Source organism: Triturus cristatus, chromosome 5_2 (assembly GCF_964204655.1).
Source record: "Triturus cristatus chromosome 5_2, aTriCri1.1, whole genome shotgun sequence".
NCBI classification, from domain to species: Eukaryota; Metazoa; Chordata; class Amphibia; order Caudata; family Salamandridae; genus Triturus; species Triturus cristatus.
In genome coordinates this window covers 73,627,614-73,641,687 of record NC_140588.1, presented here as the reverse complement: position 1 = coordinate 73,641,687, position 14,074 = coordinate 73,627,614, and the positions used below count along the sequence as shown (strand labels likewise).

Sequence of the window (14,074 nt, the reverse complement as noted above, 5' to 3'; positions counted from 1 at the left end):
GAGGAGCATGAGCCACTCACGCACCCAGCCTACTAAGGAGAGCTAATGAAGTGAAAATGGATATGCGTGAGGAAGGGATTTGGGCAGGTTGCCATCCTGCTTCGATCGTGCTGATAACAATGTTTGTTCAGTTCACATTGAGCGTGGGAATATCGCAGCAGTTGGCAACTCAGCTGACTGTTTTCCAAAAGGAGATTCCACATTGTCATCAGTGCATGTACTGAGTAAGAATCACGCACATTGGTATTATATTTGAGAACTGTCAGCTTGTTATTTTGAAAAGACTATACAATGCACTGTGGGAACTGACGTTTTTACTTTCAGTCATGTGACTTTGCCTTTTTAAAGCACGCACAAGCGCACTTCTGTGTTTGTCTTTCACCCGTGAGCAAGGCTATTGTGCCGAAATGTTGGGATATGAAAGCGGACGCTGCTGAACACTGAATTAAACTTAGTTGCCAGTATCGGGCCTCAGTTCGTTGTTTTACACGGTGGTGTTTGATGGGGTGCTCCGTGCCGAATGTACTGAGGCCGGCCTATAGGGTCGGGGGCTCCAGAACTGTGCTTGGTGGGTATATATATATATATATATATATATATATATATATATATATGGCTGGCTGAACACAGGAGGCGGATTACGAAGAACAAATTTATTCAAATGTTAGCCCCGCCCCACTGGGAGACAGTGGTGTGCTGGTAGTTGCAGTTCAAAATACACCACATAGACTTAAAGTTCTCTCCCCAAGTGTGCTCCGCTGCCTCAGTTCAAAAAATATATCATACCCTGTAGGGTGAGAGGCCTCACCAACATGCCATTCACTTGCAAGTACGTCCCTGTAGCGTACGCCGCCTCCGTTCGTAAGAGTGCTCCGATCATCAAGCACTCGAGACCCGCTCTGTCAAGCAGTGGGGCATAAATTTGTTCTTCGTAATCTGCCTCCTGTGTTCAGCCAGCGATCAAGAGTGTTATGCTTGAAACGCGTATGGCATGTGCGGATACCCCTCCGTGTGTGGTGTTTTCATTGGGGACAACCCGGGGGAAGTGTGAGTGTGTGAGTGTGTGTACGTGCGTGTGTGTCTGTGTCTGTGTGGGTGTCTGTGTGTGTGTATGTATGTATATATATATAGTCACTGAAAAATCATAGGTTTCAGGGGCGTTATAGTTAGGAATCAGTGATGTCATTTCAGATGTCATCAGTGATGTCATCAGTGATGTCACTGACCATGTCATGAGTGATGTAATATGTGACATCAGCAGCAGTGCATTGCGAGGGCGCGAGTTATAGTTAGCTGAACTAACTATAACGGGGGAATTTCAAGGGTTTTGTACGAGGGAAATGTACAGCTAACTATAACGCCCCTGAAACCTATGTTTTTTTCAGTGAATTTCTAAGGTTTTTTAAATGCCAATTCCTAACTATAACGCCCCTGAAACCTATGGTTTTTTCAGTGAATTTCAAAGGTTTTGCAATGGGCAACACAATTTCAAACACAAAGCAACATTGAGCTCAATGTGAATTTCTAGTGAAATGCAATTAGTTACTTTATGGATTATTTTTCTAACCACAGGACTGGATCCTAGATTCAGTCCTTGGACATCTCCTGTAAACAGTTGAGTAAAAGCACTTTGGTTACAGTAGTTATTTTTAAGGAATATTATTGTATTTTAAAAGTAGACACTTAAAAAACATTTCACATAGAATCACCAATGTTATCCTATGGCAGAAAATTCACTTAAGTTATCATTACTTTTTCTTACTCAGTGGTGGATCCTGGATCCAGCACTGGCCAACCTCCTGTAAACAGTTGAAAGAATGTGTTTAAGTCATACAGACGATTTTTTAGGAATATTTTTAGTTTGTGAAAATAGACACTTAGAAACTTTTCTGGTGAAAACCACACAATGGATTCCTATGGAAGGAAATACAAGTTACTGGTAAGTACGCTTAGAATTACTTTTCAGGGTCAGTGCTGGGCTTAAAGATTCAGCCATGGGTTCTCTCCTGATAACAGGTGAGTAAATCGGAATTCGTAGTTCGGCTGATTTTTGAGGAATATTTCTACGTTTCAAAAATGGACACAACATTTTCTGGTGAAAACCACACAATGGATTCCTATCGAAGGAAATACAAGTTACTGGTAAGTACGCTTAGAATTACTTTTCAGGGTCAGTGCTGGGCTAAAAGATTCAGCCATGGGTTCTCTCCTGATAACAGGTGAGTAAATCGGAATTCGTAGTTCGGCTGATTTTTGAGGAATATTTCTACGTTTCAAAAATGGACACTTTGAAAATTTTCTGGTGAAAACCACACAATGGATTCCTATGGAAGGAAATACAAGTTACTGGTAAGTACGCTTAGAATTACTTTTCAGGGTCAGTGCTGGGCTAAAAGATGCAGCCCTGGGTTCTCTCCTGATAACAGGTGAGTAGATCGGAATTCGTAGTTCGGCTGATTTTAGAGGAATATTTGTACGTTTCAAAAATGGACACTTTGAAAATTTTCTGGTGAAATCCACACAATGGATTCCTATGGAAGGAAATACAAGTTACTGGTAAGTACGCTTAGAATTATTTTTCAGGGTCAGTGCTGGGCTAAAAGATGCAGCCCTGGGTTCTCTCCTGATAACAGGTGAGTAAATCGGAATTTGTAGTTCGGCTGATTTTAGAAGAATATTTGTACAATGGTAAAGGAAGGGGGCGGGGCCTGAGGTGACGTGTGCAAACACGCCCTGTGGCGCGTTTTAAGTTGGGGAATTAATTCCTCTTCAATCCTGCGGTCCCCTGGGGGCCCAGTAGCCCACCAGGTACCTCCAGTATGCGTCAGGGAGCTGCGTTGCAGAGCGGTGTTCAGAGGCCATGCCCCTTTTTACAACACTCTGCAATGCAGCTCCGTGGCGCTTCCTGGAGGTACCTGGTGGGCTAGTTGGCCCCTAGGGGACCTCTAGATTGAAGAGGAATTAATTCCCTAAATTAAAACGCGCCACAGGGCGTGTTTGCACACATATCACCTCAGGCCCCGCCTCCTACCTTCACCACTGTGCAAACGCGCCCTGTGGCATGTTTTAAGTTGGGGGATTAAGTCCCCTTGAATCCTGAGGTCCCCTGGCGGCCAACCTGCCCACCAGGTACCTTCAGTATGCTCCAGGGAGCTGCATTGCAGAGAGGTGTTCAGAGGCCATGCCCCTTTTTAGAACACTCTGCAATGCAGCTCCGTGGTGCTTACTGGAGGTACCTGGTGGGCTAGTTGACCCCTAGGGGACCTCTCGATTGAAGAGGAATGAATTCCCCAACTTAAAACGCGCCACAGGGCGTGTTTGCACAGTATCACCTCAGGCCCCGCCCCCTACCTTCACCACTGTGCAAACGCGCCCCGTGGAGCATTTTAAGTTGGGGGAATCCTGAGGTCCCCTAGCGGCCAACTAGGCCACCAGGTACCTCCAGCAAGCGCCACCGAGCTGCGTTGCAGAGAGGTGTAAAAAGGGGTGTGGCCTCATTACACCTCTCTGCAACGCAGCCCCCTGGTGCATACTGGAGGTTCCTGGTGGGCAGTATTCAAGGGGAATTAGTTCCCCCTCTGCAAACGCGCCAGGGGGCGCGTTTGCATAGTGATGTAAGGAGGGGGCGTGGCCTCCGGCCCGATCCCGATCTTTTCTGCCGGCATTGCTTTTCGACATGGGGAGCAGCTAACATGCTGATCCCCATGTGGAAAAGCAATCAGCTTTGCTTCATTGAAGCGAGAGCAGGTTTCCCTGCTCTCGCTTCAAGAAGCAAATTTGATATTTGATAATTGAGGGGGTATTTCTAAAGCGCAGCGTTCGCTCCGGAGGGTGCATCATGGCGCTAGAATTCCTGAAAGGCCCAGTCGTGGTATCGGTAGGAAATTAGATGGCAGCTTTAGTGAAGTCATCGGGGAGGTTAAAAATCCAGGTCTTAAGAAGTTTTCTAAAAGGTTTTTCAAGAGTTTGTTGCCTTAGATTTTTGGGCATGTTGTTCCAGGCTTTGATGGCCAGGAAACTTAAAGTTTTACCACCTTTCGTCTTCAGGTTGTACCTTGCGGGTAGCATGAGGTTGTCCTGGGCAGATCGGAGAGATCGGCTAGGATTGTAGTGGGGGAAGCGTCTGGTGAGATATTTAGGACCTGTGTTGTTGAATGCCCGAAAGGCAATAATCAGTATTTTGAAAAGTAGTCTTTTTTGGAGGGGGAGCCAATGCAGGGATCTAAGAGCTGCAGAGATAGATGATTTTCGGGGTAGTTTTAGGACCAGTCGTGCAGCCGTGTGAAGCACACTTTGAAGTTTGGTCAGTGTGGACTTTTTTGACCCTACCAAAAGGCCATTACAGTAATCTAGGCGTGAGATAATGAGGGCTACTGTTACTGTTTTCCTGGCGTCGAGAGGAAGAAAGTCAAAGAACTTTCTTAGTGACTTTATTATTCCAAAGCATCGGCCTGCCACATTCTTGGCGTGCTGGTCAAATGATAGATCAGAGTCGAATAGGACACCAAGGTTCCTAGCTGTTGTTACGGTTTGGGGAGGGGCAACTGAGTCCTCCGGCCACCAAAGGCCTGGGCAAAAGGAGGTGTTTTTTCCGATAGGGAGTATCTCAGTTTTACTCGAGTTGCATCTGAGATGGTTAGTGTCCATCCAGTGGAAAACCGCTGTCAAACAGTCTTTGAGGTTGGACTCTGCTTTGGTTGAGCTATCCTCTAGAGGAACGATGAGCTGCGTATCATCGGCATACGATGTAACCGGTATGCCGAATGATTCAATCAGGGATAGGAGTGGTATGAGGTAGATATTGAAAAGAAGGGGACTCAGAATGGACCCCTGAGGTACTCCAGAGGAGACCTTCTTCTCATTGGAGCGGAACGGGCCAAGCACGACAGTTTGGGACCTGTCAGTAAGGAAAGATTTTATCCAGGAAAGGGCTATGTCCGAAATCCCTATATCTGTCAATCTGTTGATCAAGATAGGGTGGGATATGGTATCGAACGCCGCCGTAAGGTCGAGAAGCATGAGAATAGCTTTCGTCCTTTGGTCTTGCAGTGTCTTTAGCGTATCAGACAATTCAATCAGAGCTGTTTCTGTCGAGTGCTTGGAACGGAAACCAGATTGTTGAGGGTGGAGTATATTATGAGCTTCCAGATAATTTTTTAGCTCTCTGTAGACCATCTGTTCGGTTATTTTTCCAAGAGCCGGGAGAAGTGTTATCGGGCGGAGATTGGTCAGGTCCGACGGGGATTTGTTCGCCTTCTTCATGAGAGGTTTGACTGTGCCCTTTTTCCATAGACGAGGAACCGAACCGGAATGAAGCGACAAGTTGACTATGTCGTTAATAATCGGGTTCAGCACGTCTATGAGTTGGTGGAGAATTTTGGGAGGACAGGGGTCGGAGGGAGAGCCAGATTTGCACGCTAGGATAACTTCTCTGGTTTGAGCCAAGGTGACAGGGGTGAACTTCTTAAGGCTACCCACCAGAGGTCCTAGTAGGTCGGTAGTAGGCACCCCTTGAGACGTTTGTGGAGGGGGGAAATTACTTTGGATGGAGGCGATCTTGTCTTCAAAGTAGGCTGATATTTTATCACAGAAGTCTTGGGAAGAGGGGATTTCGGTTTGAAGTGCTTTAGGCTGGGTAAAAGATTTTACTATTGAGAATAAGGTTTTTTGTTTCTGACTAGCTTCTTTAATGGCGTTGGTGTAGAAATTTTTTTTTGCGGATTTAATGTTGGAGAGGTAAGTTTTCCTTAGTTGGATGTAAGACAGACGGTCGTCAATGTCATAAGTTCTGCGCCATTTTCGCTCGGCTTTCCTACACAGTAGGTGAGCGGTAGCTAGGTCAGAGGTGAACCAGGGGGCGTTGGATTTGGTATTTTTATGAGGTCTACAGAGATGATTGGTAGGATTCCGAGTTTTAATTTCTAGTGAGATCCAGTTATGAAAGAGGTTTGCATCAAGTTCGATGCTACCAGATAGGGTAGGGAGCTGAGATTGAAGAATCGGGTTAAGAGTAAGGTTTTCCTGGACTTTTTTCCAATTGACAGGATTGTCATAATGAGGTTTTATTTTACTAGAGGTGAGTGGATGTACATTTATAATATGGAATGGGATCAGGCTATGATCTGTCCATATTTGAGGTAAAGGGGGTAGGGTAATGAGGGAGGGGAAATTAGTGCAGACGCCATCGAGGGTGTGTCCAAGTAGGTGAGTGGGCAGTGTGACATTTTGTTGAAGGTTGAAAATTTCGAGGGTCTGTAGGAAGCTGTTAGTGTGAGAATCAGATGTGGACTCAAGGTGTAAATTAAAATCCCCAAGAAGGGTAAAATGCGGATAACGGAGTAAGAAGTGTCCCAGAGAGTCGCTCAGTGAGTCTAGGAACTTGGAGGCATTACCGGGTGGGCGGTAAATCAGACCACCTGAGAAGGAGTAAGATTGACTGAGTTTAATTGAAAAGCCGAGGCTTTCCGCGTCTGTTAGGGGGTCTAGACTAAACGTGTGACAAGTAAAGGTGTTTTTCAGAATCATGGCTACTCCACCGCCTCTCCCTTTCAGTCTGTCTTGTCTAAAGAAGGAGAAACCCTGCGGGAGGGCAATGGCTATGTCCGGGTTGCTGTCTTTCGTTAGCCATGTCTCTGTGATCAAGAGACAGTCGAGATCAGAGTCAAGGATGAGGTCATGTATATCTTGGCTATGCTTACACATAGACCGGGCATTTATCAAACCACCTTTAAAGGGCGGCAGGGAATCCTTGGGGAGGGATAGGGGGGTGGGAGAGTGGGCAGGGTCTTTTAGGGGAGACCAGCGGCAATGCTTGCAGCAGAACGAGCCGGAGATGTTTGACAGGTCAAATTTGCTGGAGCAGTAGTTGACGCCCCGTAGTTGATGAAGGTCGCTTGGGAGGTACCTGATGTCCAAGAGAGTTTGTACAAGACTTCCTGCACTTGTCGCGGTCTTGGCGCGGACGGGCGCAGACGGGCTTGCCTTCGGCGCGCCATCGTCGCGCCCGCTGCGCTCGTCCGCTGCGCTTCCGAGAGCTACACATTGATATAGTCTGGGAAGCAAGGTGCAGGGGGTGTGGCCTCCGAGTGGGCGTGTCCCTGTTAGAGCGTGAGGGAAGGCGGGAGGGGTTGACGGCGATTCCACTACCAAGCACTGGTTCCGCTGAGTGAGGGGAGTGTCTGCACACCAGGGAGCAGGAACAATGAGGGTGAGTGTGTGATAGAGCAAATGCGCAAGAATTAAAAGCAGAAAAACAACTTTTTAAAATAGAGCGAGCAAAGCGCTATCAGCTACCTACTCCCGGCTGTGCCTCAGGAGGTTCTTTCAAGTTTAGACGCGCTCGTAAATCAGCGGCGCTTATCTATCAGTTGCAGGGGGCGTGGCCTCCGAGTGGGCGTGTCCCTGTTAGAGCGTGAGGGAAGGCGGGAGGGGTTGACGGCGATTCCACTACCCAGCCCTGGTTCCGCTGAGTGAGGGGAGTGTCTGCACACCAGGGAGCAGGAACAATGAGGGTGAGTGTGTGATAGAGCAAATGCGCAAGAATTAAAAGCAGAAAAACAACTTTTTAAAATAGAGCGAGCAAAGCGCTATCAGCTACCTACTCCCGGCTGTGCCTCAGGAGGTTCTTTCAAGTTTAAACGCGCTCGTAAATCAGCGGAGCTTATCTATCAGTTGCAGGGGGCGTGGCCTCCGAGTGGGCGTGTCCCTGTTAGAGCGTGAGGGAAGGCGGGAGGGGTTGACGGCGATTCCACTACCCAGCCCTGGTTCCGCTGAGTGAGGGGAGTGTCTGCACACCAGGGAGCAGGAACAATGAGGGTGAGTGTGTGATAGAGCAAATGCGCAAGAATTAAAAGCAGAAAAACAACTTTTTAAAATAGAGCGAGCAAAGCGCTATCAGCTACCTACTCCCGGCTGTGCCTCAGTTTGCAATGACAGGGTGGGAGCCGTGAGCCTCCCCCATATAGTATCTCTGAGCCCCGGGAGGTGGCGGTCCCCGAGGCAGTGTGGGGGGGATTGGAAACCCCCACACTTTTTTATTTCTAACCCCGGGATTTGGCCCCCCCAGGGGCCAATTACCAAAGAAGCGCGGGAGCCCTGCGCTTCTTTTTTTTTATTTTCGGCCGAAATTCGCATTGGGTGCGCGAATCTCGCCGATTTTTTTAAAAAAAAATACTTTTTTGGGCCCTGAGCAGGCCTAGGGGGTCAGGGTGTTTCTACCCTGCCCCCTTGTCGCGTTTTGCGCCTTTGTTTTTGTGCTTTCTTGTGCCTCGGTTCTACCGAGGCACAAGATGGCTGCCAACACTTCCTGATTCAGAGTGTTGGCAGCCAATTAGCATTCAGCTCGTGCTCGGGAGGGTTCGGGGAGGGTGCGGGGAGGATCCGCGGATCCTTCCCGGCCATAGATATCACTAACTTTTAACTCTAATTTTCTCAGGAACTACTGAACGGATTTACACCATTTAAGCAAAAGGCACGAGTCTGAACTGAGGACTACCTCCTTGCCAAATTTGGTGTAATTCCGTTCAGCAGTTCGGGCTGTAGCTGCGACAACAGGTCCTATGGGAAATTGCATGGGGAAAACGCGTTTTGGGACCCCCCTTTTTTCCCGGCCCCCGCTTGACGAATCACCACAAAACTTTCAGGGTAGGAGCGGAGCGGAGCTGGCCAAAAGTTTGGAAAATTTCGCAAAGATTCATCAACCGGCCCCAAAGATATTCCCAATAGAATGATGCGGATTTCCTATGGAAAATAGGTCCTAACTATTACTATCTACTGGCGACCGCCAGTAGATAATATACTTCCTAGCCTACTTCCGGAACTCTCAGAAGTAAGCCAAGATTACTACAAGAGTAAGTCATATAACACCTGATTCACAAAGATGCTTCTAAATTTATATAGAAACATTTTATTTTCATGGGTATATTTCCCTTAATTCTATTCAAATACAGCGATACATCAAAGTTATTTATTATTATATTTGTTTATATATTTATACAGTACACAATACACAACAATTGAACAATCCACAATTGTGCTGGCATTTGACCGTGCCACTGCACAAATGTACATTTGTGTACTGTTTTAATATTTTTTAAATGCCACCACTAGCCCCTCATGATCTTTGGGAGAGTGATCTTGTCCTTCACTACAATGAATACAAACAATTCCTAACCATTTCAGGATTGGGATATGGTGTGCGGAAAGTTTGTGAATGTCCAATTACGGACATGTTTTGGATTCTACAAATATGTGAAGTGTAAAACCCACCCCAACCAGTGTGAGGGAATTACTCCCATGTAATATGGGTAATATTGTGCAGTACAAATATTATTTACTAATGCTATGCCACCTTTTGGTTTGTGACTGCTTAGCAGTCATCCTGCCATTTGTGTTCAATTCAATTCATTAATCGGAAATGAAAAGCTATCATGAAAGTGCATACATCATAGATAAAACAAACTACAAAATATCATAAACAATTATAAATCATAAACAAGGGGTGAGGATGTAGCCTTACGGCTAGAGCTGTCGACCTCGAAGCTGGGGAACCGGGTTCGAGTCTCGGTAACAACGCTCAACATCCTGTGATTCTGGGCAAATCACTTAATCACCCCGTGCCTACCAAAAATGAACGTGTCCTTCTATAACAAAACTGGTGCTCATGTAGAGCCCTTAAGTACCCTACAGAAATGGTTGGAACAACTCGAGGGTCCCCACCAGAGGAGGGGCTGGACAGAGGGGAAGAGGCTCTTATGTCCTTTATCCAGTTCTGCACTAGAGCGGGAGCCAAGGATTCCCTGAACTGGCTCAAACTGGAGTATACAAGGAGACACCAAATATGCCCTTCAAATCAGTCTGGTGGAGCTGGCAAGTGGCCCAACCCCAGTCCAATACATTAAGTTCTGTCTGGGAGGTGGTCACACCTCCCTGTGACAGGAACCCCATTGTTCTACCTTCTCCTGCTTGAGCTCAGATCAGCAGCAGGAGGGCAGAATTGTATCTGTGGTCGGCAGCAGCACTAGCTTGCTTGCAGACTCTGAAAAGCTGTTACCGTGAGTACAGGGGATCATAATTCCAACACTGGAATCGGTGTTGGGGTATGATCCCAACATGTCTGATACCAAACATGACCAAGTTCGGTGCAGCCACTATACAGTTAGATATCTCGTAATGACTGATGTCCACTATATGTATAAAATGGCTGACAGCCCTTACAAAGCCTGGAGAATTGACTCTAGGGTTTGTAGGGGTATCCTGCTCATGCAGGGGTTTACCCTCACATGTAAGAACCTGCCATGGGGTGACTTATAGATTTTAAGTGCAGTGACCTCAGATATAAGGAAACTTACATCTGTTGTGAGAGTGCAAGCACCAGCTCACACAAGCTACAATGGCAGGTCTGTAGTCACAGTTTCAGTGGGCTCCCATGGGTGGCACAATACATGCTGCAGCACATGGTAGACCCCCTGGTGTACCTATGCCCAGGGTACCTTAGTACCAAAACTTGGGACTTATACGGGTACAGCAGTAGGGGTAACCATGAAAGTTGATACGACTTTCCTACACCTATACTCCCATTTCCTATGGGAGACGGCTACACACAAGCTGCCACAAGTCCAAAAGGAGGCCGGGGCTTTCCTCTCCCAAGCTGTCACAGACAGGAGTGATGCAGCAAAGTTAACTATACGCTGTGGCCTTGACACTACAGATATGCTGGGCAGAGAGATTTCCTTGAAAGTGGCCATTAGGCGCCACGCCTGGCTGAGAACATCTGGCTTCTCTGGGGATGTCCAAGACAACCTGTCGGACATGGCCTTTGATTTCTCTCATCTCTTTGGAGATAGGGAAGACATGGCACCAACTAGCCATGGTAACCGCAACTGGCGTGGGAGAAGAAAAAGGAGCAATGTTGGAATCAGAGAGGTCCTAGGGACTCACCAACAGAAGGGGAGATGGAGCAGGCCCTGAGCAAGCAGGGGAGCCCACTGAAGCAAGAGAAGACCCTCAGGAGGACCCACAGGCTGAAGGCACAGGAGTCGCAAGAGGACCTCGAGCAGCTCACCAAAGTTGAAGGCCCATGGTGTAGAGGATGCAGTGAGTATGCTGATCTTGCAGGGAAGAGATGCTGGAGGCTGGAGCTTCTTGTAGCCCGAACATCTCTGGAGTGCAGAGACAACAAGCCTTAGCAAGAGCACAGGGGTTTGTTCCCAGCAGTTCTGATGATGGATACTGGCCTCAAAATTGCAGAGAGGACTGGTCAGGCCTCGAGGAAGTTGCAGAACCACCACCTGTGTTTCTGGGCCTCGGTAAGTCCGTAGAACTTCAGGAGCAGTAGACCGGTCAGCTTAGTTGAGATGCCTGTAGATGCATTGAAGTGACTCTTTCACTCCAAGGGAGATTTCTTCAGATGTCCTTGATACCCACAGGTCTGTTGAAGAACCTGGAAGAAGCACAGACACAGACAATGAAGAAGACTTGAAGAACAGCAAGACCAAAAGCAGCAGGAGTCTTCCTTGATGTAGTCTTGGTTCCAATCAAAGTCCAACGAAGACCAAGTGTTCAGACGACTGAAGAGCGATGTAATTTCAGGGTTGAGACATGTCCTACAACAAAACTAAGGTCCCACCCAAAGGTAAGCCCTTAAGTAGACTAAGGAAAGAGTTGGAACAACTCGGGGTCCCTCCCAGATGACCCGTTGGACAGTGGGGACGAAACTCCTATGAACTTTGTCCGGTTCCACATCCAGAACAGGAGTCAAGGGTTTCCTGAATTGGCTCAAACTGGAGTATGCAAGGAGGGCACCCAGTGTCCCATTCAAAGCAATGTGGTGGCACTAGCAAGTGCCCCCACCCCAGCCCAATACACTTCTGTCTGGAAGGTGGTCACACCTTCCTGTGACAGTAAACCTATTGTTCTACCTTCCCCTGCTGGACCTCAGCTCAGCAGCAGAATGTCCTTGACCTTCTCAATGTCATTCCGTCCTGCGTCAGCCTTCTGCTCCTTTCGTGGCTACACAAGGGGCTTCCAGCCATGCTAGCCCTAACCTAGCCAGATGACTGCGCATGTTCTACAACCTCTGCACTGCTGTGGGAGTGGCTCACCCTGACCCCGAGGGTCAGGCGGCCAGCAGTCAGGTCATGCCATAATCCTCACTCCCTCCTCCGCCTCCAAACCCTCCTAATCCAATCCTCCAAGATCATGGGTGTCCAGTTAGTGGCAGGATATGCCATCACCTCCACCACTAACGGGAAATTACCTCGAGCAGGTGGGTTCTACAGATAGTCAAAATGGGATACTCCCTCCACTTCGAGACTACCCCTCCCTTCATACCTCCTACATACGATTGGCTGACGGAGGATCACCTTACGTTACTTCGAGAGGCAGTCTTGACTCTCTTGGACAGGGGAGCCATAGAGAGGGTTCCAGTGTCAGGAGTAGGCTGTGGTTGCTATTCCCGCTACTTTCTTGTCCTATCTCCAGTCTCAGAGCCCCCAACTACTGATTCAAACAAGAGAACTTAAGCCAGAGTGAGCATCTTTAACGTGTCTGCCCTGGACCCAGGAGACTGTATAACAGTGCTGGACTTGCAGGATGCTTACTTCCTTATTCCTGTCCTGCCTACCCATCATCACTACTTGCAGTTTAAGGTGGGCCACAAGCATTTTCAGTTTGCTGAGATTCCCTTCACCCTCACCAGTGCCCCTCGGGTATTCACCAAGGTGATCGGGGTGGTCACAGCTCATCTGTGGAGATCAGAGGTTCCATTCTTCCCCTATAGAGATGACCGTCTTGGGTGAGCCCGCCTTCAACAGCCAGTCATCTCCCACCACCGGACACAGTGAGCCTCCTGCATTTGCTAGGGTTCAGTATCAACATGCTGAAGTCACACCTGACTCCCTCGCAGATGCTCCCCTTCATCTGAGCTGTTCTGAACACAGTGCAGTTTCAGTCTTATCCTCCCGAGCAGCGAGTCCAGGATATTCGAGGTATGATACTGATGTGTTAGAATAAAAATGTCTTAGCTGTGTTGCTTATGTATTGTATGTCTTAAGTTACCATTCGCAGCACCATTTGTTTGGCCGCCATTTTGAGCCATGATCAAAACTTATTTCTCTCTGTCTAAAAGCAGATTTGGTAGTTTTAATTTCTCCAAGGTTGGGCCTTGCTGTACTAATGAATACACTGTTCTTATTAGCACATACCTTTCCCACTAGATAGAGGCCTGCTCCCACTAGTCCAGCGGTGGGCACAGGCAGAATGACCTTGGCATAGAGATAGTGTGTGCCTGGTCTCAGGATCAAAACTCATTCTTCTGCACTTTCTTTGTCTAGCTTCCTCCAACTGGAAATTTCCAGTCTGTGCGGGTCTGCATTGGTTCTGAATTGTACATAATGTTTCACCATGTTTGCTGAGGTCAGTCCCTCTGCAGCAATCACAGAGACTGCGCAGACTGGGCTCCACTCGAGTGTATCTGAATAAATATATTTGGTTTGTATTCTCTACTGTCTGACCGACTCTTCATTTGTATGGAAGGCTGAGAGGTGGTCGCAAGTGTCCTGGGTGGCCCTAATCGCGTCACTTCCTTCAGATATTTCAGCCTCTATCCCGGATTTCAGTGAGAATGACCCTGAGGCTGCATGGCCTCCTGCATCCTACTAGTGGACCATGCCCGGTGGCCTATGGGAGCTCTGCAGTTGGACCTGAAGTTCCAGTGGGCGCAGCATCAGGGGAATATTTCTGACTACGTCCAGATTTTGGAGGGAACTGCACAACAATTGCAGTGGTGGTTAACAAACTCGGCTTGGGTCAGGGGCAGATCCCTCTCCCTTCCCCAACCAGACCTTACAGTGGTGACCGATGCATCACTTCTGGGATGGGGCGGCCACCTAGAAGAGGCGAATATCAGAGGAGTCCAGGCTCCATACCAACCTATTGGAGCTCTGGGCAATCCGTCCGGCATTGAAAGCATTCCTCCCGTCTCTCAAAGGGAAGGTAGTGCAGGTGTTCACAGACAACACCCCCGCCATGTGATACTGCAACAAACAGGGTCCACGACTCCCCCCCCATATCAAGA

At 48.0% G+C, this 14,074-nt stretch overlaps 1 protein-coding gene across 2 annotated transcripts in view; it reads right to left on the bottom strand.

Annotated features, from left to right (window-relative positions):
- The window catches only part of LOC146822679 (molybdenum cofactor sulfurase-like), a 1,712,661-nt gene that overhangs the window by 88,855 nt on the left and 1,609,732 nt on the right, over positions 1–14,074 (bottom strand). The window lies entirely within an intron of this gene.